Source organism: Paroedura picta, chromosome 4 (genome assembly GCF_049243985.1).
Source record: "Paroedura picta isolate Pp20150507F chromosome 4, Ppicta_v3.0, whole genome shotgun sequence".
Lineage (NCBI taxonomy): Eukaryota > Metazoa > Chordata > Lepidosauria > Squamata > Gekkonidae > Paroedura > Paroedura picta.
The window spans coordinates 31,501,435-31,524,284 of record NC_135372.1 but is presented as its reverse complement, the minus strand read 5'-3'; the positions used below and the strand labels follow the sequence as shown (position 1 = coordinate 31,524,284).

Genomic DNA, 22,850 nt, shown 5'->3' with positions numbered 1-22,850 from the left:
CTCCCCTGCACCTTCCTTCTTGGTCAGTCTGCTAGCTCCATCCCGCAACTCCAAAGAGGAGGTGGTGAGAGAGACGGTTGTAATAATATTATTCCTTCCTCCTGCGGCACCTTGCCCTTCCAGAAGGCCAAGATGAGGTACGACAAAGAGAAAGCAACAAATGGTGCAAAAGGAAAAGAATCCTTAATGGTGTTGAATAACCCCTACATGTTTTTGATCAGCTTCATCGGGCTGGAGTGGGGACAACATCAAATGGGCCTCCCCTAGGAAAACCCCCCCTGATGAATGCTGTAACCAGGCTACACCTGGTGCACTGAGAGAGGTTAATGCTTTTATTGAGATGGTTATTGTTTCATGTTTTATGGTTTTATTAATATTTCTTTGAAGTTAATGTACTTTTCTTTGTTCTTATTGCTGTTGTACACCACCCTGAGCTACTTATGGAGGGCAGTATATAAATATGAATTATTAATAATATAATATAAAATATATAAAATACATCATTTTTTTAAAAAATGATAAAATACAGGATAATTTCACTGAACATGTAAAGAGTGCAATTTATCATTTGTTGTTATTATATAGAAACTAAACCAGCATTAACATACACTACAATTTCACAAGGCATATACAGAGTGCAATTGCTAGTACACAGGGTCTGCAGGGCCTGCAAAACAGAGCTCTTCCACCAGGCAGTAGGTTGAGGCCAAGGAGGGGAGTTGACTGGAGTTAGTAACCTGTGGGTCCCGCCCTACCTGTGCTTTTAAGCTATTTATGCCTTACGATCAGCACCCCCAGGTTTTCTTGCATCATCTTGGACCACCTGTATTGGTCCCAAGGCTGAAACGGCAGAGCTGGGATTAAGAAGTTTTATGCCGCCATTTATTGTAATTGTTTTGCTGTGGGTTTTATTGCGATTTTATTGTTTATATATTGTGAACCGCCATGAGACAGCTATTGCTGAGAGCGGTGCTATAGAAGTAGAAATATACATAAATAAATAAAAGAATCTCTACTGTATTTGTTTAAAAGGTGTTAGAAAACCATATGGACCCTTCGATATTTTTTTCAGTTCCTTAAAATGCAACACTACAAATGCATAGGGGTTAATTAAAGATTCTTTTCCTTTTTCTCACTCAGTCCCACCTACCTCACAGGATCTCTGTTGTCGGGAGAGTCAGGGAAGGTCATTGTAAGCCACTTTGAGACTCCGTAAGGTAAAGTGAAGTATAAAAACCAGTTCTTCCATATGAAGCCAGTTGAGTTCTTTCAAAACTCTCTCAGCCGCACCCACCTCACAGGCCGTCTTGCTGGGCGAGGAAGGGAAGGTCATTGTAAGCTGCTTTGAGACCCTGTAAGGCAGAGAAAAGCGATGTATAAAAAACAATTATTCTTTAGTGCACAGCACAGCAAAGCCTCTAACTGGCACAACCAACTCTTGTTCTGCTCACCCACCATAACATCCTACCTCCGAGAAGTAACTCAGGTGATTTTATGCCAGTTGCCCATTTATCAAGCCTGAACTGTCATTTCATTTTAAAAAGGCCAGATACAGCTAACCTTGGCTGTGACATATCCCATTTGCTTCCATTTAACATTCGTGCTAAATTGAACTCTCATGCTTATATTATTACTGAGTTTTTTAATACCGAGTGATGCAGCAGGCAAAGTCCTAGGAGAAATGGAGCCCACCTGCTTGATTCGCACAACTTACACAAGACACAAACTCCAGCTTTAGCTATTGCTGGATCGGCATTATCCTGGCACAGATGTCCCCCCCCCATTGCCAAGTATACGTATGTCTGCGCAGGGGAAGGCAATGGCCGAGGCCCACAATCACACCCATCCAAACAGCTGGTCTCACCATTAGGAGGAGGAGGGGGTGGAGAAACTGGAAGGTGGGCTCCCCAAAAGAGGATTCCCCTATCTGGATATTTGAGAGGGGATGATTTGTGCCATGGACTTGTTTCAAAGTTTTAAAGTGTTTGTTGGTTTTATTGATGTTACCCACCCTGAGCCTTTGGAAGGGCAGGCTAAAATCATCTTCATCCTCATTATTATTATTACTATTCAGCAATACAACAGGCACTAGATTGGCGTGGGCCAAGGAGGGGGGGGGTACTCCAGACCACACCTGGAGTACTGTGTGCAGTTCTGGAGGCCTCACTTCAAGAAGGATGTAGATAAAATTGAAAGGGTACAGAGGAGAGCGACGAAGATGATCTGGGGCCAAGGGACCAAGCCCTATGAGGATAGGTTGAGGGACTTGGGAATGTTCAGCCTGGAGAAAAGGAGGCTGAGAGGGGACATGATAGCCCTCTTTAAGTATTTGAAAGGTTGTCACTTGGAGGAGGGCAGGATGCTGTTTCCGTTGGCTGCAGAGGAAAGGACACACAGTAATGGGTTTAAACTACAAGTACAACGATATAGGCTAGATATCAGGAAAAAAAGTTTCACAGTCAGAGTCGTTCAGCAGTGGAATAGGCTGCCTAAGAAGGTGGTGAGCTCCCCCTCACTGGCAGCCTTCAAGCAAAGGTTGGATACACACTTTTCTTGGATGCTTTAGGATACTTTGGGTTGATCCTGCGTTGAGCAGGTGTTGGAGGAGATGGCCTTTATGGCCCCTTCCAACTCTATGATTCTGAGATTCTGTGGGATGGAAGAACTCTGTGGATGTCCTCTCCCTCGCTCCAGGACTTGGAAAGGCTGCAGGCTAGAGGCCCCCCCGGAAAGGGAACTTCTCAGTAGGGGGAGCTTTCATGCAGTAAGAATCTGCAGCCTCCGAGCCTCGGAGGAAAGTGGAAGGAGGAGGGGGTGGTCAGGGGTGGAGGACGGAATGCGATTGGTTGGCCACTGGACAGACAGGCAAGCCATTTGGAGTAGGAGGCACTCAGGGGACAGCTGCCCTGAGTGGGTGTTAAGCGCTGATTGGCATTTAAGCCATGAGACCAGCTCCTCCTCATAGCCCTTGCCAGAAATATTATGTGGAACAGATTATTAAGAAGGCTGCCAGCTCTAGGTTGGGGAACCCCTGGAGATTTGGGATATGGAGCTTGGGGAGAGCAGAATTTCAGGCAGGGAGGGACCACAGCAGGATATCATGCCAGAGTCTACCCTCTAAAGCAGGCATTTTCTCAAGGGGAATTAATCTTGGTCATCTGGAGACCAAAAATAGGAGACATCGCCTGGAGGTTGGCAGCCCTAATAGCAACCACTTCTGCTTAACCATTGCCTTGAAAACCTCATGTGGTGGGACTGGATGGGGCTGCCAAGAATGTTACTGAACCTTGACAGCATGCCTCTATCTTTATGTGCACACAGGTCAGGCATCACCTTTAAAGCAGGGGAACATCAACACAGAGCGTTCGTGTTCCATTCAGACATCATCGCGGCCCCCAAGATAAGGTGACCAGATTTTAACATTGGTAAAGCGGGGCACCATTGACCGGGGGAGGGGGTGTTATTAAAAATTTGGTCTATATGGAGCAACAAAAAGTTTCATAGAACACAAAAATAGTATTGTAATATATATATATATATAAAATTTCAACATAAGTACAATTTGCCAGGTATCCCGAGATGTCCCTCCAAAAGTGGGACAATCTGGTCACCTTACCCCAAGGTAACATGCAAGATCTGCCTTGTACGTGATCCCAAAGGATATGAAGAATATCCCACAGGGGGCATCAGAGGAGATGTCTATTTAGCATAGTGAGATCAGGAACTTCCTGATCTTCTTCACATTATCTCCTGTGTCTTGAGAGGCTCAAATGGAGACTTCCTACTCTTCTGAGCACACTTCCTCCCTGCTCGCCTCCAGAACGAACAGAATGAATGGTGAAAAACAACAGGTCAAAATCTCTCTCTTCTCTCTCTAGACAAAGTTGTGTTTCGGCACAATAAGGCCATTGCGTTCTTTAAGCAGCTTGGTGCCAACCAACGCCAACAGGTAAGGGTGAAGGATCGATACAAGCTGCTCAGGCTACTTTATAGCTCGCAAGCCCAGGGTGAGGAGACTTTGTGTGCCCCCTCCCCAACCGTTCCGAAACCACGGACAGAAAGAAACTGAGTCGGGCATGAAAGAAACTGAGTCGGGCATGAGCAGCGACTTCTGGCAGCTTCCATTAAGCAGAACAGCAGAGCTAACGGCCCCGAGTGCATTCCTGGGAAACCTCTCGGAAAAATGCCAGTCATACCATGGTGGATCGGTCATGGGTGGACATTCCTCCAAGAATGAGAGGCTGGGAAATTAATTTCCCTGCTGGAAACTGAAGGCAAATTCTGTCTGGGGGACTCCAGAGGCCTCTTCCTCCTCGCCAGGAGAGGAACAAATGAAACAAGCCTTCTCAGCTCAGTCGGGAAAAGAATGAGATGCAAGGAGCATAAGGTTAGAGACAGATTCCAGAGCAAGGCCAGGCTCTCCAGGGGCTGCGGTATTTCTTCCTTCCCTGGGGGAAACTTCTTATCTTCCTTCCTTCATGATATCCCTCCGGCCCTTCTGAGGAGGGGAAACAATCACCCGCAATTATTTTGGAGATGTGGCAGGCTCTGGAGAAAAACCAGAAATCGCCTTTGATTCCAACTGTCCCACCCTAACCGCAGCTGCTTCCATGCAGATGTTTGGCTCCTGCTTGCCCCTCAGATGCCAACACTGTGGAACTGTCCATTTTTCAGGTCTGCCCCGCCTCGCTGCTTGCATGTGTGACCCTGTGTATGATTGTACACAGAGCTTGTTTGGTCACCGTGGGAAGGGGAAGGTGTGCATTTTTAGACCTCCTTGTCCATAGGGGGCGCCATTTCAGCCACAGGTTGGACGTGTCATTCTGGCGTTCCAAGGACAGCAGGTCTGGAAACCCCTCTTAATGTGCACTTCCATTGTTAACACTGCTGAGAACTGTGAGTGATGGAGCACAGCGGTGACTCTGGTGGTCCAGCTCCCATGACCGGTCCCCTGTGCTCGCAGGGAGCGAGAGGAAGCCAGCTGGCTGCATGTTGGGCTGCCATGCTCTGCGGGAGCCCTCCTGCCTGCCACCTCTTTCAAAGCCCATTTTTAAAATCGGCTTTGACACTCGTGTTTATATATAAGAACATGCCCCCTGAGCAGAGATGCTGGGGCTCGGCTCAGCTTGTCCCTGGCCGTCAGTGGCCCGCCAGGACACTTCCCTGTATGTTCAATGGCCAGTGCACCCCTCCTTAAAGTCTGCATGGGTTCCTGGGTGCTCGTGGCCAGTTCGTATGCTACACCGAGTCCCAGGAGAAAAGCCAACCTTCCAAGAGTATCAGGTGTTCTTAAAGGATGCCAAGGGCAGAAGGTCACCCCCTAGGATTTACAGTTTTGGTAGCGCCTGCCAATTACGAGGGCACGTTCCCAAATCGTTCACCAGGCTAATTGCCGGCCTCCTGTCTTGAGATTAAAGCCCCGGTGTCCCTGAGGCCAGGATTTAAACAAGGCTCAGCTTCCGCAAGAGCGGACGGAAAGCTTTCTTCGAATACTGAAAGAACGGGTCATACCCGAATAACCGGAAAAACACTGTTTATTGTATGGCGTGTCTGTCATGTAGCTAGGAGATGCTAGGGTTGTCTGGTTGCCAGGGAGGAGACTTCAGAGGTGGTTTGTTGTTACCTGCACCCACGTCACGACCCTGGCGTTCCCCGGAGGTCGCCCTTCCAGGTGCTCACCAGGGCCGATCCTGTTCAGCTTTCAAAATGGGCTCGCCTGGGCCATCCCGGTCAGGGCTGGGTGGTGAGTGAGAAAATAGATCGGAGTTGTTTGTGAGCCCCTGTCTCTGACCGCTTCTTTCAGTTGGTTCATAGTCATCCCTGTATCGGCTTTGATCGTGTCGAGCCAGCGGATCCTTTGGCGACCACATTTCCTTTTGCCGCTGACCATGCCGAGCATTAATGATTTTTCTAGCGAGTCTGATCGCATGATGTGTCCAAAGCAAGTGAGCTTTAGCTGTAGTATCTTGCCTTCTAATGACATAGTTGGTTTGCTCCTCTCTAAAACTGTCTTGTTGGTAACTTGGGCTGTCCGTGGTATTCTCAGCATTCGTCTCCAACACCATCATTCGAAAGCATCTATTCTCTTCCCGTCTTCCTTCTTCAGGGTCCAGCTTTCGCATCCATAGGTTGTTATGGGGAAGACATTACTCCTTTACTATGGATGAATTGTCATTCTGATATTCACTGGGGGGAGGGGGGGAAGAAACCCAAAGGGAGAGCATCGGTCATGTGTGTCATATAGCCAGGAGGTCCTAAAATTGTCTGGCTGCCAAGAACTGCTCCCGCGTCACGGCCCTCGTATTCCTTGGAGGCACCATTTTGCCAAAAGCACATTTTTTTGAAAAGGGGAAAGGAGCAAAGCATGATGGGAGGCTGCCTCCAGTCGGAGTCAGTGCGGAAAGCATGTTGCACATTTCAGCCTGGGAAACAAGGGAAGGAAAGCCCAAATGTGGAAAGGCAGGAGTCGACTCTCAGCATCCAACCACAACCCACAGCGAGACTAAAACAAAGTATGTCTCCTAGTGCAGGGGTAGTCAACCTGTGGTCCTCCAGATGTCCATGGACTACAATTCCCATGAGCCCCTGCCAGCAAACGCTGGCAGGGGCTCATGGGAATTGTAGTCCATGGACATCTGGAGGACCACAGGTTGACTAATCCTACCCTAGTGTGTCAGTGGTTTCAGCATCCCAAAAGGAATGCTTCCAAAATCCTCACTTGGCTCTTAAAGCTGAACCCATTTGTCACTCCCCACCCCCACATTTCAGCCCTTCCAGATACTTAACAAGCCACCAGGTGAGGTCTGAACCGGGGTCTCGTTCCACTCCCACCCACTTGCCATTCGTGCTCTTAATGCCACCTACACCACCTCTCGTTACCGGCAGGCCATTAACCTTCCCCTACTGACAGCTCTGCCCGGCTATAATAAAATTCTCCGTTGTTCTTCCTCCCCTGCTAGCCCTTCCTCTGCATTAGACGTGTCCAAGCCTGTCCTTAGGCTCAGATTAATCCCCTCCAATACCAAAGATGACAGCTGAGGTCAGACTTTGTTGGCAGAGAGAGAAGCAGGAGGAGGAGGAGGAGGAGGTGGTGGAGAAAAGTCTTTCCCCCCCAGGAAGCTTCATGCGCTCCCTAAACGAGAGCGCTGGATGCGAAGAGCAGATGGCTGGGTCGGTTTTCTCCAAGGCTGCATTAATAACTGTTGGCAAGAGAGCCAAAGCCTCCCTCCGCCCCAGCGTGGGGCTGTGTACAGATGCGTGTGCAGGCAGCAGGAAACTTGCCGTTCCTGTGACACAGCCAGAATAACCTTCCCTTCGGGGGAAACTCCCATCAGAAGGGCCGGGAACGCTGCGATTCGCTTTGGCACGAGAGGTCACTTTGAAAGGCAGGAAAAGGAGTGTGCGGAGGCTGGTCCCCAGTTGGCAGGACTCGAGGGTGGAAACCTTTGTGGCTGGAAACAGCTGGCACGGCTGCGAGGTGGATTTAGCAGCATCTTAGGGCCCTGGCTGGATCACAGAAGGGGGGGGGACAGAAACTTGAGAAGAGAGGAGTTCCCCCCCCCCTAACAAAGAGTACAATCAACATACATGCAGAGCCTGACTCTCTTCCCTAATGGGCAATTTCCATGCGGTTTATTGGGTAGGAAATTTCTGAAAAATCTCCAGGTTTTGTTTTTTTTTTTAAGAGAAAAGAGAAGCAGTTTGTAGAACTCGCCGAGGTTGTCGCGGAGCAGAAGTCCCCTGCCCTTTTGAGCAGGGGTAGTCAAACTGCGGCCCTCCAGATGTCCATGGACTACAATTCCTATGAGCCCCTGCCAGTGTTTGCAGGGGCTCATGGGAATTGTAGGCCGTGGACATCTGGAGGGCCGCAGTTTGACTACCCCTGCTTTTGAGCCTTTGGAATTCTGACACGGTCAGCTGGGCACACCCACAGAATGGCTGCCACAAGAGGTGGAGCTAGCCACAAAATGCCTACCGGGGATTCCTTGCAGTCACACAGAGAGCATTCTTGCCCTGTGGGGGCAGCGGCTGCCCAAGTAATATTTTTAAAAGTTTGCACAGCCATTCACAATCTCCAAAGGGCAATCAGAAGGATTGCCAGGCATAAGCTCCACGGAGTTTTCTAAAAACACTGAGTGGAAGTCAGGCGGGCACTCCGTTGGGGAGTCCCTGTTGCAGAGCTACAAGGTTTGTCAAGCAGGATTGATCCGGAGTGACCCTACCTTTCCCCCGCGATATCCTGGAGTGGATACAACCCTTGATATTTGAAAAATCGGCATGACTAAAGGAAATGGAAGGTAGGCCTTATTACCAAGGATGAGGATAAACAGATAACCAATAATTGTAGGGAGAGTGTTAGAAAAGCTAAAGCTCTGTATGAGCTTAGGCTAGCAAGAACTGCTAAACACAACAACAAAGGGTTCTTTAGTTCTATTTCAAGTAAAAAAAAAGAATAGGGAAACCATAGGACCACTGCGAGGACAAGAAAGTGAAATTATAACAGATGATGAAGAGTGGGCTGAACTGCTTAACTCCTATTTCTCCTCTGTCTTCTCTTGTGAGAGAAATAGTGATCAATGTGACAAAAATGTAACACAACATGAGGGACAGGAATGGTGGCCTAGGATCACTGTTGGAGCAGACAAAAACACCTAGTTTCTTTAAATGAAACAACGTCTTCTGGGCCAGATGAACTGCATCCAAGGGTACTAAAAGAACTTGCAGATGTCATCTCTGAACCTCTGTCCATTATTTTTGACACTTCTTGGAGAACAGGTGAGGTGCCAGATGATTGGAGGCGAGCAAATGTTGTCCCCATCTTCAAGCAAGGGGAAAAGGAGGCTCCCAGTAATTATTGACCCGTCAGCTTGACATCTGTAGCTGGCAAAATTTTGGAACAAATAATCAAACACTCGGTCCTTGAGCAGCTGGAACTGAGAGCTGTGATTTCTAAGACTCAGCATTGGTTTCGCAAGAACAAATCATGTCAGACCAACCTTATCTCTTTTTTTGAGAAAGTGACTACCTTGCTGGATCAGGAGAATGCCATGGACATAGTTTACCTGGATTTCAGTAAAGCTTTTGATAAGGTTCCACGATATTCTTGTTCACAAGATGGTAAAATGCGGTATGGACCCTAATTCTGTCAGGTGGATCAATAACTGGCTGACAAATCGTACCCAACGGATACTTGTTAATGGATCAGCATCTTCCTGGAAAACAGTGACAAGTGGAGTCCCCCAAGGATCTGTCCTGTGGTCTGTGTTGTTCAACATATTTATAAATGATTTGGATGAGGGATTAGAGGGGATACTTATTAAATTTGCAGACAATACTAAACTGGGAGTGGTAACAAACACAACTGAAGACAGCAACAGAATACAGGATGATCTTGATAGGCTCGAGAAGTGGGCTAAACTGAATAAAATTAAGTTCAATGGGGACAAATGTAAAGTTTTGCATTTAGGTAGGAAAAACCAAATACACCAATATAAGATAGGGGAGACTTGTCTTGGCAGTAGCATGTGTGAAAACGATCTAGTCTTAGTAGACCATACATTGAACATGAGTCAGCAGTGTGACTCAGTGGCTCTAAAGGTAAATAGGATCTGTCCTGGGGCCTGTGTTGTTCAACATATTTATAAATGATTTGGATGAGGTATTAGAGGGGATACTTAGGTCCATTCCGCACAACCGCCTATGTAGCCAAATGTAAGCGCTATTGTAAAGCACTAGAATTAATAGCGGCAAGTCTTGATAATGTACACAGCCGTTCCTACCGCAAAAAGGGCTCTCCCACCAGCGCTGTTTTCGTTACCCAGAAGTTTCCAGTCTCGCTGGAATCGCAACAAAGGAGGCGATATTTTTCCGTGCTTCTTCCCGCTCCCGGCCGTCAATCAAACAGAACAGCCAATAAAATGTTGTGTTCGTGCTCTCGAAAAGCCCCTTTCCCTTTAAAAGCTGTTTTTAAAAAACCCGAAAACACCAGTAGCAACGGATATTTGTTCATTCGTTGTCTCAAGACCTTTTTCGCTGGCATAGGAGCTGGCGCTTAATCGTTTACACGCTCTTCAAGTAAAAAAAATAAATCCCGCCCACCCCATGGGTCCAATTTCTGGCCGAAATTACGGGCACTGTCGAACAGGGGGCTGTATTGTGCTCAGGAACTTTAAAGACAATTGCAGAAGGGAGCTTTGTTTTACTGTTACACACTTCTGAATTGCTTGTGGAGGGACTTCAGCCAGAGAAGCCTTGCTTATTTGTTGCTTTCGCCTGTTTAAGGGGAAAAAATGGTGATCGCGTCTCCAGAAGCTCGGGGGCATGAGCTAGGGAGGGACATTCTTTCTACTGCTATTTTGAGAATGCACATGTCTTTTTCGGATGTGTTGCAGGTTGTTCTCAGGACTGAAGCGTTTTTTTACGGGGAATCCACTTTTGACGATTCCCCGAAAAGTGCTACATCAAAGCGCTTTTTGCGGGAGTATTGCAGGAGTGTTGCAGATTGGGTATGACGTCGTGTATAACGTTAAAAAAATAGCGTTACACAACGGTAAGACTTCAGCTAAATTAACGATGTGAGGAATGGAACTTATTAAATTTGCAAATGATACTAAACTGGGAGTTGTAGCAAATACAACAGAAGACAGAATCAGGATGCTATTGATAAGCTTGAGAAGTGGGCTAAGCGGAATAAAATCAAGTTCAATAGGGGGAAGTGTAAAGTTCTGCATTTAGGTAGGAAAAACCAAATACACCAATATAGGATGTGGGAGACTTGTCTTAGCAGTAGCATGTGCGAAAAGGATCTGGGAGTCTTAGTAGACCATACATTGAATATAAGTCAGCAGTGGGACTTGGTGGCTAAAAAGGCAAATGGGGTTTTGGACTGTATCAAACGGAGTATCATGTCCAGATCACGGGAAGTGATGGTACCGCTTTACTCTGCTCTGGTTTGGCCTCACTTGGAGTACTGTGTTCAGTTTGGGGCACCCCAGTTGAAGAGGGATGTAGACAAACTGGAGCATGTCCAGAGGAGGGCAACAAAGATGGTGAGAGGTTTGAAGACCAAGACGCATGAAGAAAGGTTGGGGGAGCTTGGTCTGTTTAGCCTAGAGAGGAGACGACTAAGAGGGGATCTGATAACCATCTTCCAAGTATTTAAAATTTGTGTTACCTGTATCATTTTCTTGTTCCATGTAAACCGCCCTGAGGCTTTGGGGAGGGCGGTATATAAGTGCAATAAATAAATAAATAAATAAATAAATAAATAAATAAATAAATAAATAAATAAATAAATGCCATATAGAGGATGGAGCAGAGTTGTTCTCTCTTGCCCTGGAGGGATTGACCAGAACCAATGGGATAAAATTAATTCAAAAGAAATTCTGTCTCAACATCCGGAAGAAGTTCCTGACAGTTAGAGCAATTTCTCAGTGGAACAGGCTTCCTTGGGAGGAGGTGGGTTCTCCATCTTTGGACATTTTTAAACAGAAGCTAGATTGCCATCTGACAGAGAGGCTGATTCTTTGAAGGCTCAAGGGGGTGGCAGGTTACAGTGGATGAGTGAGCGGGTTGTCTGTTGTGGGGAGAGGAATGGGAAGGCAAATGGAAGCCACTTGGAGACTCCTTCGAGTAAAGAAAAGTGGCATATAAGAACCAACTCTTCTTCAGTAATATCAGGGCTCTCTCAGCCCCACCTTCCTCACAGGGTGTCTGTTGTGGGGTGAGGAAAGGGAAGGAGAATGTAAGGTGAATGTAAGCTGCTTTGAGACTCCTTCGGGGAGAGAAAAGCAGCATATAAGAGCCAATTCTTCATTTTCACTAACGCCTTTGTGTGCGGCTACATCATAGCAATGGAAGGCATTTGTAGTTACGGGCTCAGGGCAGGGGCACAAGAGACACCCTGAGTTTTTCTCCTCAGAGCAAAACTTTCCCTCATAAATCTACATTTTACGTTTTTGATCACAGCTGTTTCCAGGCTCAAATTTGGCACAACCCCTACGGAGAAGGGAGGAGCCATTTTGCACGCCAAATACGCACTGCTCCAAGTATTTTTCTAAAAAATGACTTATGATCCAAATGTCTAAAATACATTTATATTTAACTCCACCTGGACGAAATAAGAGAGAATTCCAGAAAACAATGATGGAGGAGGTGCTGACCCCGACTGACAAGCACCGGCAAATTTAGGACAGAGCGTCGAACTAAATGCCTATTCTGCATTTTGGAAACCATGGCATTCCGTGAGCTCTTCATTCCCCTTGATTCCATGACTTCTCCCCTGTGCGGCTCGCATGAGGAGCACGAGACACATTTTCTTGGGTCTGCTTCCATCTGGGTCTTTTGATTCCAAGCCCCATCATTACCAAGATGTCTTCTGCAGCTGAGCAGCCACTGAGTGGGCGCAGAAGGAGATGGAGATCAGGGTTTCAGGGGAGGGGCACTTGACCTGCTCAGCCAAGAAACTCTGTTTCTCATTACCATTTTGCGAAGCAGCACAGCCCAAATTTAATTCAGGATTGCTGAGCTGAGGCTGGAAACATCGCCGAGCTCCTTCTATACCCTCCTGAAAAAACCAAAAATCAAGACACTCTTTGTTTTAGTCGGCCCGTACGGCTGATTGAGATGATTTTAAATTTTGCAACTGTTTATACATTTACTGTACGTGTTTTTATGATTATGTTGTAAGCTGCCTGGAGCTGGCGATGCCGGGAGGGGTGGGATATAAATAGAGAAATAAATCAGACAGTAGCCTGAATCTTTCGATACTGTGATATACAAACCTGAGGTCACACCTTACAAAGAACTGGGCCCAGGGTTGCCAACTCCAAGTTGGAAATTTCTGGAGACCCTGGGGAGGGCATAGTTTGGGAAGGGAGTTCAGCCAGGTAAGATACCATAGAGTTGGGGTTGGCAGGCCTAGCCTGGCAATCAGTGGGAGACTGGAGGGGTGGGGTAGAAACATGGGAGGCAGCCATCAGAAAGTTAAGTCCTCTCTAGGAATCACTGAAAACTCAATGGTTTTACCATAGAATTTCTGGCCGTTCCTATCAAGGAATGACATCACTTCTGCAAAGACCATTTTAAAATTTTGCACCCCCACCACCCACTGGCTGGTCCAACAGATCTGACAATCCTGTCCTAGTCTGACACTCAAACCCCTCCACAAATGTCTCTTGAACGTTCAACAGAACACATGGATATCTCATTGGCCAGGACTCCCATAACTTGGTGGTTCTCCGAGATAATGTTCCACTTGGATCTACTAGGTAGCTTCGGCTATGGCCAATTCACCAGCTGTACCATTTTCAAGGGAGAACTTTTCTACTATCATAGCCATGTGGGAAATCTTCTTACTAGACTACTATGACATCCTCTTGGCCTTTGAGCAGCAAGACTTTTGGGGAATGGAGTATTTCAGAACTCTGTTTCATGGTGTTGGGGTCTATTTTGGCTTGGGACAATGGACCAAGGGAAGAATACGCCTCCAGAGGAGGTGCTATTTAGTAATGGCTCCGCAAAAGAAGAAGAGCTAGGTTTTTTGTACCCCACTTTTTACTACCAGAAGGAGTCTCAAAGCAGCTTATGATTGCCCTCCCTTCTTTTCCCCATAACAGACATCCTGTGAGGTAAGGAGGTCGAGTGAGATCTGAGAGAACTGTGACTAGCTCAGTGTCACCCAGCTGGCTGCATGTGGTGAATCAAACTCGGTTTTCCAGATTAGAGGCTGCTGCTCTTAACCACGACAGCAAGCTGACTCTTGATCTGCCACCCACCATTTTGATGTTTGAGCCACTCCACAAAGGACTGTTTCAAGTCAGGAAAAGGTGAAGGGGCAGGGCTTAACAACTCCTCCCCTCATGGTACAGTCCTGACCCACACAGTAGATGACTCAATTTTAAAACCTGCTGGGGGCTTTGTTTCCCGTACTCCAACCATTTTGGTTTCATAAAATCATAGAGTTGGATGGGGCCAAACAGGCCATCTTGCTCAACACAGGATCAGCCTAAAGCAGGGGTAGTCAAACTGCGGCCCTCCAGATGTCCATGAACTACAATTCCCAGAAGCCCCTGCCAGCATTCGCTGGCAGGGGCTTCTGGGAATTGTAGTCCATGGACATCTGGAGGGCCACAGTTTGACTACCCCTGGCCTAAAGCATCCCTGACAAGCCACCACTGAACTACTCTTACTGGGTGGGGGGGGGATTCCTAATATCTAGCCAGGACCTTTCCGCCCATAATTTGAACCCATTATCCTACCCTCTGCTGCCAGCAGGAGCAGTTCCCTACCCTCCTCTAAGTGATGCCTTTCGAATACTTAAAGAGAGCACCCATGTCCCCTCGCCCTTCAACTTCCTCTTCTTCAGACTGACAATCCCAGATTCCTCTGCCTTTCCTCATGTTGGAACAAGCAACATTGATAACGTGCATTATTGAACAGCATGAGAGGAATATCCTGCAGGGGGCATCAGAAGAGATGTGTACTTAGCATAGTTAGAATAGGAACTTCCTGATGATTTTCAAATAATTTCCTCCAGTGTCCTGATTGGCTCAGCTGGAGACTTTCCGCTCTTTTGAGCACACTTCCTCCCTGCTTGCCTCCAGAACTGAACAGAATGAATGCAGAACAACAGGTAGTAGGAACTCCTTCACCACACTGTCCTTAAATGCTGTTCCCAAATACCCTACGTGGCCAACTAGGGTCAGTCCTAGAGGGTCTGGGACCTTTGTACCTACAGGACTGCCTCTTCCACTAACTCCCCCCAAAGGAGATTAAGATCCAGCAAGCAAAATTTGCTCAAGATCCCCAGCCCCAAAGAGGTTAAACTGGCCTCAACCAGGCCCAGGGTCTTTTTGGCCCGGGCCCCAGCCTGGTGGAATCCTTTACCTGGAGAGATCAAGGCTTGGCAGGACCTGGGTTGAGGCCTGACATAATACCAATATTCTGGCCTCCCAGTCCAAAACAGCAGTCAAATTACCCCCCTACTGACCAGCAAACAGGCTTATATGACCCTCTCATCAGAGAAAAGGTGGCGGTGCTTTAGAATGTGTTTGATTTTAAACCTAATATATACATTTCCCCCATTTTGGTGTTGTGGTTAAGAGCAGCGGCCTCTAATCTGGAGAGCTGGGTTTGATTCCCCACTCCTCTATATGCATCCAGCTGGGTGACCTTGGGCTAGTCACAGTCCTTTTAGAGCTGTTCTCACAAAACAGTTCCTTCAGAGCTCTCTCAACCCCAGCCCCAGGTTACAAAAGAACAATTCTTCTTCTTCTTCTTCTTGGATTTTAATACTGCTTATTTTACTGATACTGCATTCTTTAAATTGTTATATTTATTTTGCTGCCCACCCTGAGCCTTCAACAAAGGGTGGAATATAAATAAAATATTACACTACATTATATGTCATTGTAGCAGACCCAGTAGAAGAATTAACAGCACAACCCTAAAGGAAACTTTCTTGGGACTAAATCCAGGGCCAGTTTATCCATGTAGGACATCCAAACAGCCCCACAGTTCCAGGGGACCCACACAGTGCCCCCCATAGATCATTAATTCATTTATTTATATGGTCACAGACCAATTAGACATAGTAAAACATTAATATTTATAGGGAATAAAATCAGGGCCCTAGCCTCCTCTCCCCCCCTCCCCGTTGCCGTTATTTCTTTAAGGGCACTCCAAGTAACACCTCTTTCCACTGTAATGGGCCCTTCTGCCCCCAGACTGGCTGTTCCTGCTGCAATTGTACTCTGCTAGGGCTCCGTGACTCCTAAAACTGGCTCTTTAAACCACTCCTGACTAAATCCCATGGAACAGACCAAGGTAGGGTTCCAAGAAGACCACCTGGCTAAGGATCGCTCTGTGAGATACGATGGTATGAAACCCCTCGCCGAAAAAATCGCTTAGCTATACGAATGCTCTGTGCAATTATTAAAATGATGATGCATCGGCCCTTCTTCCAGCGGCTGTATCATCTAACAGGCCAATTAAGAACCCCCCGAGATAAATACCAAAGGCATTCGCGGACACATGCCTTCTTTACTAGCCGCAAAAGAAGCCGCCAATTTACACCAAAGACTTCCAACGAAACAAAGGTGCTCTTCTCCATCCATGCGCAGTCTGAAAATGGCATTAAAAAAAAAAAAAACACCCTTGCCTGGAAGGCCAGATTTATCCTACTCACCACACCCGAATAGTTTCTCTTCCACTTTCCCTAAAGTGGACAGCCAGCTGTTCCACTGTGGGCTAAGGAGGGGCCGGGCAAGGAATGCAAGGCCCCCCGGAAGCTAACTTTCCCCTCCCAGCCACACGGCGGATTCCAAACTGCTGAGACAAGCTATAGAAATGCTGTGGCCATGAATAGATGGGGGTTATATTTTTCTCAGGACAATGTAGGCTGCGCAAGCCGGGTCAGCTCAGGTCAGTCTTCCATCAGGTAATGAAGGCACAGGAAGAGGGAGGGGGAAAAAGTGCTCCATCAGGACTCCAGACCTAGGCAGCGGGTTTTTGCGTGTGTTTGGTAATTCAGCTCCCGGAATTAGGTTATTAAGAAGGGGCTGGGGGAAAGGGGAGAGAGATCTTTAACTCCTTCTTCCCTAGGAAAAGCCAACGATGCGGCTTTTAATCCACCCTTTTGGGAAAATCTTGGGAGTACCAAATAGGTGTCTGTAAGGTGTTAAACTAGAGCCTCTTGTGGCACAGGATGGTAAGGCAGCAGACATGCTGTCTGAAGCTCTGCCCACGAGGCTGGGAGTTTGATCCCAGCAGCCGGCTCAAGGTTGACTTAGCCTTCCATCCTTCCAAGGTCGGTAAAATGAGTAACCAGCTTGCTGGGGGGTAAACAGTAATGACTGGGGACGGCACTGGCAAACCACCCCGTATTGAGTCTGCCATGAAAATGCTGGAGGGCGTTACCCCAAGGGTCAGACATGACCCGTTGCTTGCACACGGGATACCTTTAAGGTGTTAAATGCAGCTCACAGGTGACTCTCTCCAGAGAGAAAATGACAAGGGAGTGAAGGACTAACGCTTCCCTCCCTTCCCCTCTCTGCAGTTCGCCTAGATAAAGTGATCCTGAGAGCCAAATTTGCAAAAGAGGGGAAGGGCATTTTAATGAGATGGCATAATCCTCGTTAATAGATTTTAAACTGGGCTTATTACCTAGATTTCCCTCTGTTCGCTTGTGCAAATCATCACAATCACACCTGACAGTTCAACATTGTCTAGAATTTAAATGCTGTCGATGCCATTCTGGTTATCTGTCCTTATAAGCCAGGTTCCAATTCTCTGGGCACTTTTGCACACCCTAAACCAGGGGTAGTCAACCTGTGGTCCTCCAGATGTTCATGGGCTACAATTCCTATGAGTCCCTGCCAGCATGTTCTGGCAGGGGCTCATGGGAATTGTAGTCAATGAACATCTGGAAGACCACAGCTTGACTACCCCTGCCCTAAACGACGCACTTTCAATCCACTTTGCCAGGGGACTTGACTGTGCGAAATGGCAAAATCCTCTCGCAAAGGGTCACTTAAGTGTAATCTGTAAAGATAGATTCAAATGGGTAGCCCTGTTGGTCTGAAGTAACACAATAAAATCAGAGTCAAGTAGCACCTTTAAGACCTGAATAAATCTTTGTTGGTCTTAAAGGTGCTACTGGACTCTGATTTTATTGTGAGACTGTAAAGTCTTTCTCAGCTACTGCCCAGACTGGAGGTCGAGTTTTGCTTCCTTCATCCTCTTCTCTACACCTGTCTACAGAGGAAAGATAGACGGCAACTCTAGATAGGGGTTTTCCACAGTGGTTGCCTTCCTTTGGGCATTCCTTCCCCCTTAAGACTTGCCTGCTGCCTCCCTTGCTTTTCGTTAGGCGTCCGGCCAGAAAAGTTTCTTGTTCTCCAAAAATTGAGGCAGTCTGTCTTAAGTCTTCAACGGTCTGCTTCTGGCCTGACTAGTGTTGCCAATCTCCAGCTGGCAGCTGGAGGTCTCCTGGGATTCTCCTGGGAGAAAATGATCACTTTGGGAGATGGACTCTTTGGTATTAGACCCCACCGACCCACTTTCCAGAAGCTCCACTCCCCAAAACTGGTATTTCTCAACCCATTTCTGGCTTCCATAGACCTCAGGACTGTTTTATAGAATTATAGATTCATAGAATCATAGATTTGGAAGGGACCTCCTCGGTCCTCTAGTCCAACCCCCTGCACTATGTAGGACACTCACATCCCTATTGCTCATCCACTGTAACCTGCCACCCCCTTGAGCCTTCACAGAATCAGCCTCTCCATCAGATGGCTATCCAGACTCAGTTTAAAAATTTCCAAGGATAGAGAACCCACCACCTCCTGTCCATTTCTAGTTGAGCTGCGTTCATTTCATGCTGTGGTTATGCTTTAACAACAATCAATTGGGACCAGAGCAAGTCTTTTCCCCCTTACCCAAGCACCAGAAGGATGCTTCCACCCATTTACATACATGGCCATACTCCAAGATCATTAAGAAAGTCTTCCATTTCTAGAGGATGGTTAGTATACAAGGGCTTTTCCAGCTAATCTTCAGGACTGCCTGCCCTTGGAATGATATTTAGCACCCCTAAAAGAAGAGTTGGTTTTCATACCCTGCTTTTCACTTCTCATAGGTGTCTTAAAGCAGCTTACAGTCACCTTCCCTTCCTCTCCCCACAACAGAAACTCTGTGAGGGAGGTGAGGCTGAAAGAGCCCTGAGATTACTACTTGGTCAGAACAGAAAAAGAGTTGGTTCTTATATGCCACTTTTCTCTACCCAAAGTAGTCTCAAAGTGGCTTACAGTTGCCTTCCCTTTCCTCTCCCCACAACAAACACCCAGTGAGGAAGGTGGGGTTGAGAGCCCTGACAGGACTGCTCAGTGAGAACAGCACTATCGGGACTGTGGCTAACCCAAGGTCACCCAGCTGGCTCCGTGTGAAGGAGCGAGGAATAAAACCCGGGTTGCCAAATTAGAAGCCGCCGCTCTTAACCACTACAGCAAGCTGGCTTACTGAAAGCACTCACATCCGCTAGCAACGCATGTGTCAGCTTGCGTTCTTAATGCCTTTTTTAAAATGCTGTTTTCTGAGTCCATATTTATTAATTTGTGAATGGGAGGGAGTGCTTACAATGGAAAGACAGCATATTAAATGGCCTAAGTCAACCAAGATAGACAGTAGCTCCGAATATACTTGTCACTGGGAATCTTACAGGCAGGTCATGAAGGCGTCTGCACCTTCCATTCAGAGTTCTGCCGCTGAACACAGGGCCTCTGTCAAGCCACCCGGACTAATAGCAGTTGATAGATCTCTCCTCCATGCATTTGTATAATCCTTTCTAAAGCCAACCTAAGCCAGCGATCATCACCCTTCACCACTTGATTCTATTAACTCTATTAACCAGGGCTAGTCAAACTGCGGCCCTCCAGATGTCCATGAACTACAATTCCCATGAGCGAATGCTGGTACGGGCTCATGGGAACTGTAGTCCTTGGACATCTGGAGGGCCGCAGTTTGACTACCCCTGCTATAAAATGTCCCTAATAGGTTACATAGGAAGGACTCCCTGGAGAAGGGCCTAATGCTGGGAGCGACTGAGGGCAAAAGAAGAAGGGGACGACAGAGAATGAGGTGGCTGGATGGAGTCACTGAAGCAGTAGGTGCGAGCTTAAATGGACTCCGGGGAATGGTAGAGGACAGGAAGGCCTGGAGGATCATTGTCCATGGGGTCGCGATGGGTCGGACACGGCTTCGCGCCTAACAACAACAACCAATAGGTTACAGACCTGGAGCAGGAAACAATGATCCCTCGTGAACAGTTAAGGAATAAAGGAATACGGGAATAACTGTGTTGGTCCAAAGCAAAAAATCAAAAAAAAAATAGGTAATGCCTTTTATTATGACCAAGCAAAACAGCAGCAGTGTGCAAGTCCTTGCATTGAGCCTGTTTGGTGTGGTGGTTTAAGAAGGTTGAACTGTGATCTGGAAAATCTGGTTTGATTCCACACTCCCCTGTATGAAGCCAGCTGGGTGAGCTTGGGCCAGTCACAGTTCTCTCAGAGCTCTCTCCGCCCCACCTACCTCACAAGGTGTTTGTTGTGGGAAGAGGAAGGTGGGGCCGCTTTGAGACTCCTTCTGACAATAAAAAAGTGGGGTACAAAACTGTTCCTGGGACTGGTGACAGCCAGTGTTGTAGAATAGCTGAGAGCAATGGACTCTGATCTGGGGAACTGGGTTTGATTTTTCACACCTCCACATAAAGCCTTCTGGGTGACCTTGGGCCAGTCACAGTTCTCTCTCTCAGAACACTCTCAGTCCCACTGAATTCACAAGGTGCCTGTTGTGGGGAAAGGGGAGGGGAGGTGATTGTAAGCTACTTTGAGACTCCTTAGAGAGGGCTTTCTCAACCAGGGTTTTGTGAAACTCTGGGGTTTCTTGATGGCCCTGGTTTTCCCAAATGAGAATAAATAAATGTATTGGGTGACATAACCACATATGGTCATGTCAACCCACCCGCCCCTCCCAAAATGGCCAGTGATGGGCCTGGAGGGGGTGAGAAGGGGAGGGTCCATGGGTGGGTGGGTACGCAGCTCCGCTTCCCAACCATATTCTGCATGATTGCACCACTTCTGGGCTTTCTTGAGGCCTGAAGAATGCTTCAGGGCTTTCTCAATGGTAAATAAGCTGAAAAAGGCTGCCTTAGAGAAAAGCAGCCTCTTCTTCCTCCTCCTCAGAATCATAATAATGTTGTCCACTGAGGATGGTCTTGCCCTCGATGATCAGGAATCACCTTCCCTTCTGCCTGATGCCTGAGCCCCTCAGACAGTCAAGTTCTACAACGGACTTGCACCTCTTAGGAGTAAGAGGCCTGTCCCACATTCGGGTGGAGTGAGGTAACCGACAGGGTTAAAGAAACAGATGGGCAGCAAATATCTAACACATTTATGAGCTGGAAGTATAAGAAAATGAATATAAAATGCATGGGGCATGTCATTACCAGTGAAAAAAACATTTAACCATTTGGCGTGGCCAATTTGAAGGCAAAGATTTGGGCCAGAGGTGAAGATTTCCCATAATTCCTCTCAGGTCTATCTCACTGTGTCCTCCTGATTCGAAAATCTCCCCCAAAGCAGACCAAACGCATGGGCTTGTGCTGCAGGACCCTCTTCAAAACGCACGTTTTAGCACAGCGAACATCACAGGAGAATTTCTTCAGCTTGCGGTGCTGCATCTTAAGGAGGCTAAAGAGAAAGTCATTTCCACCCATTCGATTTAGAGAAAGTGTCTCAGCCTCCGTCTATCAACAGAGGAACAGAGGTAATTTTAGCAATGACCACTCAACGCATTCATGCTGCTGGTACCTGGGTGGAGCCTCTGGCATCCTTGCGCAGTCATTGCCACAAGACGCGGCCCACCTATCCCAGGGTTATTTTTAAAACCACTTTCCTTCATTCTTCAGACACTTGCATAAGAGGTCTATTTGCGATCTGCCAGCCGGCTCCTTCTTACTCATCAAGTGGCAGGGGCTCCCACAAACCAGTGCTCTTCCATTTAAAAGAAAAAGAGCTGGCTGTTTGTATCCCGCTTTTTGCTACCCAAAGGAGTCTCCAAGTGGCTTACAATCGCCTACCCTTCCTCTCCTCACAGCAGACACCCTGTGAGGTAGGTGGGGTCGAAAGATTTCTGACAGGGCTGCTCTGGGAGAACAGCTCTGTCAGGACTGTGACTGGCCCAAGGGCACCCAGCTGGCTGCATGTGGAGGAATGGGAAAGGAAACTTATTTTGCCAGATTAGAAGCCACCACTCTTAAACACTGCACCAAGAAGAAGAAGAGTTGGTTCTTATATGCTGCTTTTGTCTCCCCGAAGGAGGCTCAAAGCGGCTTACAGTTGCCTTCCCTTTCCTTTCCCCACAACAGACACCCCGTGGGGTAGGTGAGGCTGAGAGAGCTGTGATATTTTTTTACTTAGAGAGCAATGAGTGTTTCAAGGTATAAACTTTTGAGAATCCAAGCGCAGGGAACTCTTGACTCCCAAAAGCTTATTCCCTGAAATGCTTCTTGGTCTCTGTTCTACTGCAGACTGACACAGCTGTCCTCTGGGGAGGGGCTGTGGCTCAGTGGTACAGCATACAGCAGGTCCCAGGTTCAATCCCTGGACCAGGCATTGGTAAACATGAAAGACCTCAGCCTAAGACCTTGGAGAGCTACTGCCAGCCTGAGTCAACAATACATACATTGATGGACAAATCACCTGATTCGGTATAAGGCAGCTTCTTATGTAGATGTGATGATCAGCCGTTGTGCTTTCACTTAAATCTGACCCCTCCATCAGGGATCCCCAACTGGGCACCCCCCAGTTCACTGCCTGGAATTCCACTTCCTTTCGCCCCAAAGCGAAAAGTCAGTCCTAGCTTTCCTTCATTTCAGTAGAGCAGGAGGTGCTTCGGAACAGGCCGGGAGGAATGACGTGAGAATGCAGGGAGTATGCCTTTCAGAAACAGCGGCCTCTATCGTAGGAGGATCCTTGGCTTGGAACCTATCAATGTCTTGAACATGGAGACCATTGCCCTCGGAGGCCATTTTGTGGTGGCATCCATTACTCAAAATTCCATTGGTGCCCGTAGGTACCACCAAGCTACAGACCCCAGCTCTAGCTTATATTTGCAAAGATCTCCTTCCAAGGACATGGTCAATATCTAGTCCAGCCTTTCTCAACCTTTTTTACCCTTGAGAAACCCCCGAAACATTCTTCAGGCTTCAAGGAACCCCAGAAATGGCACGATGGTGCAGAATATGGGTGGGAAGCAGAGCTGTGGACATGTCCATTCGAAGCCTCTCCCCTTCC

At 47.4% G+C, this 22,850-nt stretch overlaps 2 long non-coding RNA genes across 3 annotated transcripts in view; one reads left to right on the top strand and one right to left on the bottom strand.

Annotated features, from left to right (window-relative positions):
• Positions 1–22,850, bottom strand: part of LOC143835086 (uncharacterized) — a 135,130-nt gene that overhangs the window by 79,519 nt on the left and 32,761 nt on the right. For both annotated transcript variants that reach the window (XR_013229987.1, XR_013229986.1), the window contains exon 6: positions 1,151–1,352. This is a non-coding gene — a long non-coding RNA (uncharacterized LOC143835086). The remainder of the gene's footprint in view (positions 1–1,150; positions 1,353–22,850) is intronic.
• On the top strand, positions 3,342–12,076 carry LOC143836731 (uncharacterized). Its single transcript, XR_013230691.1, has 3 exons — positions 3,342–3,405; positions 3,879–3,949; positions 11,968–12,076. It is a non-coding gene; the product is annotated as an uncharacterized LOC143836731 (long non-coding RNA).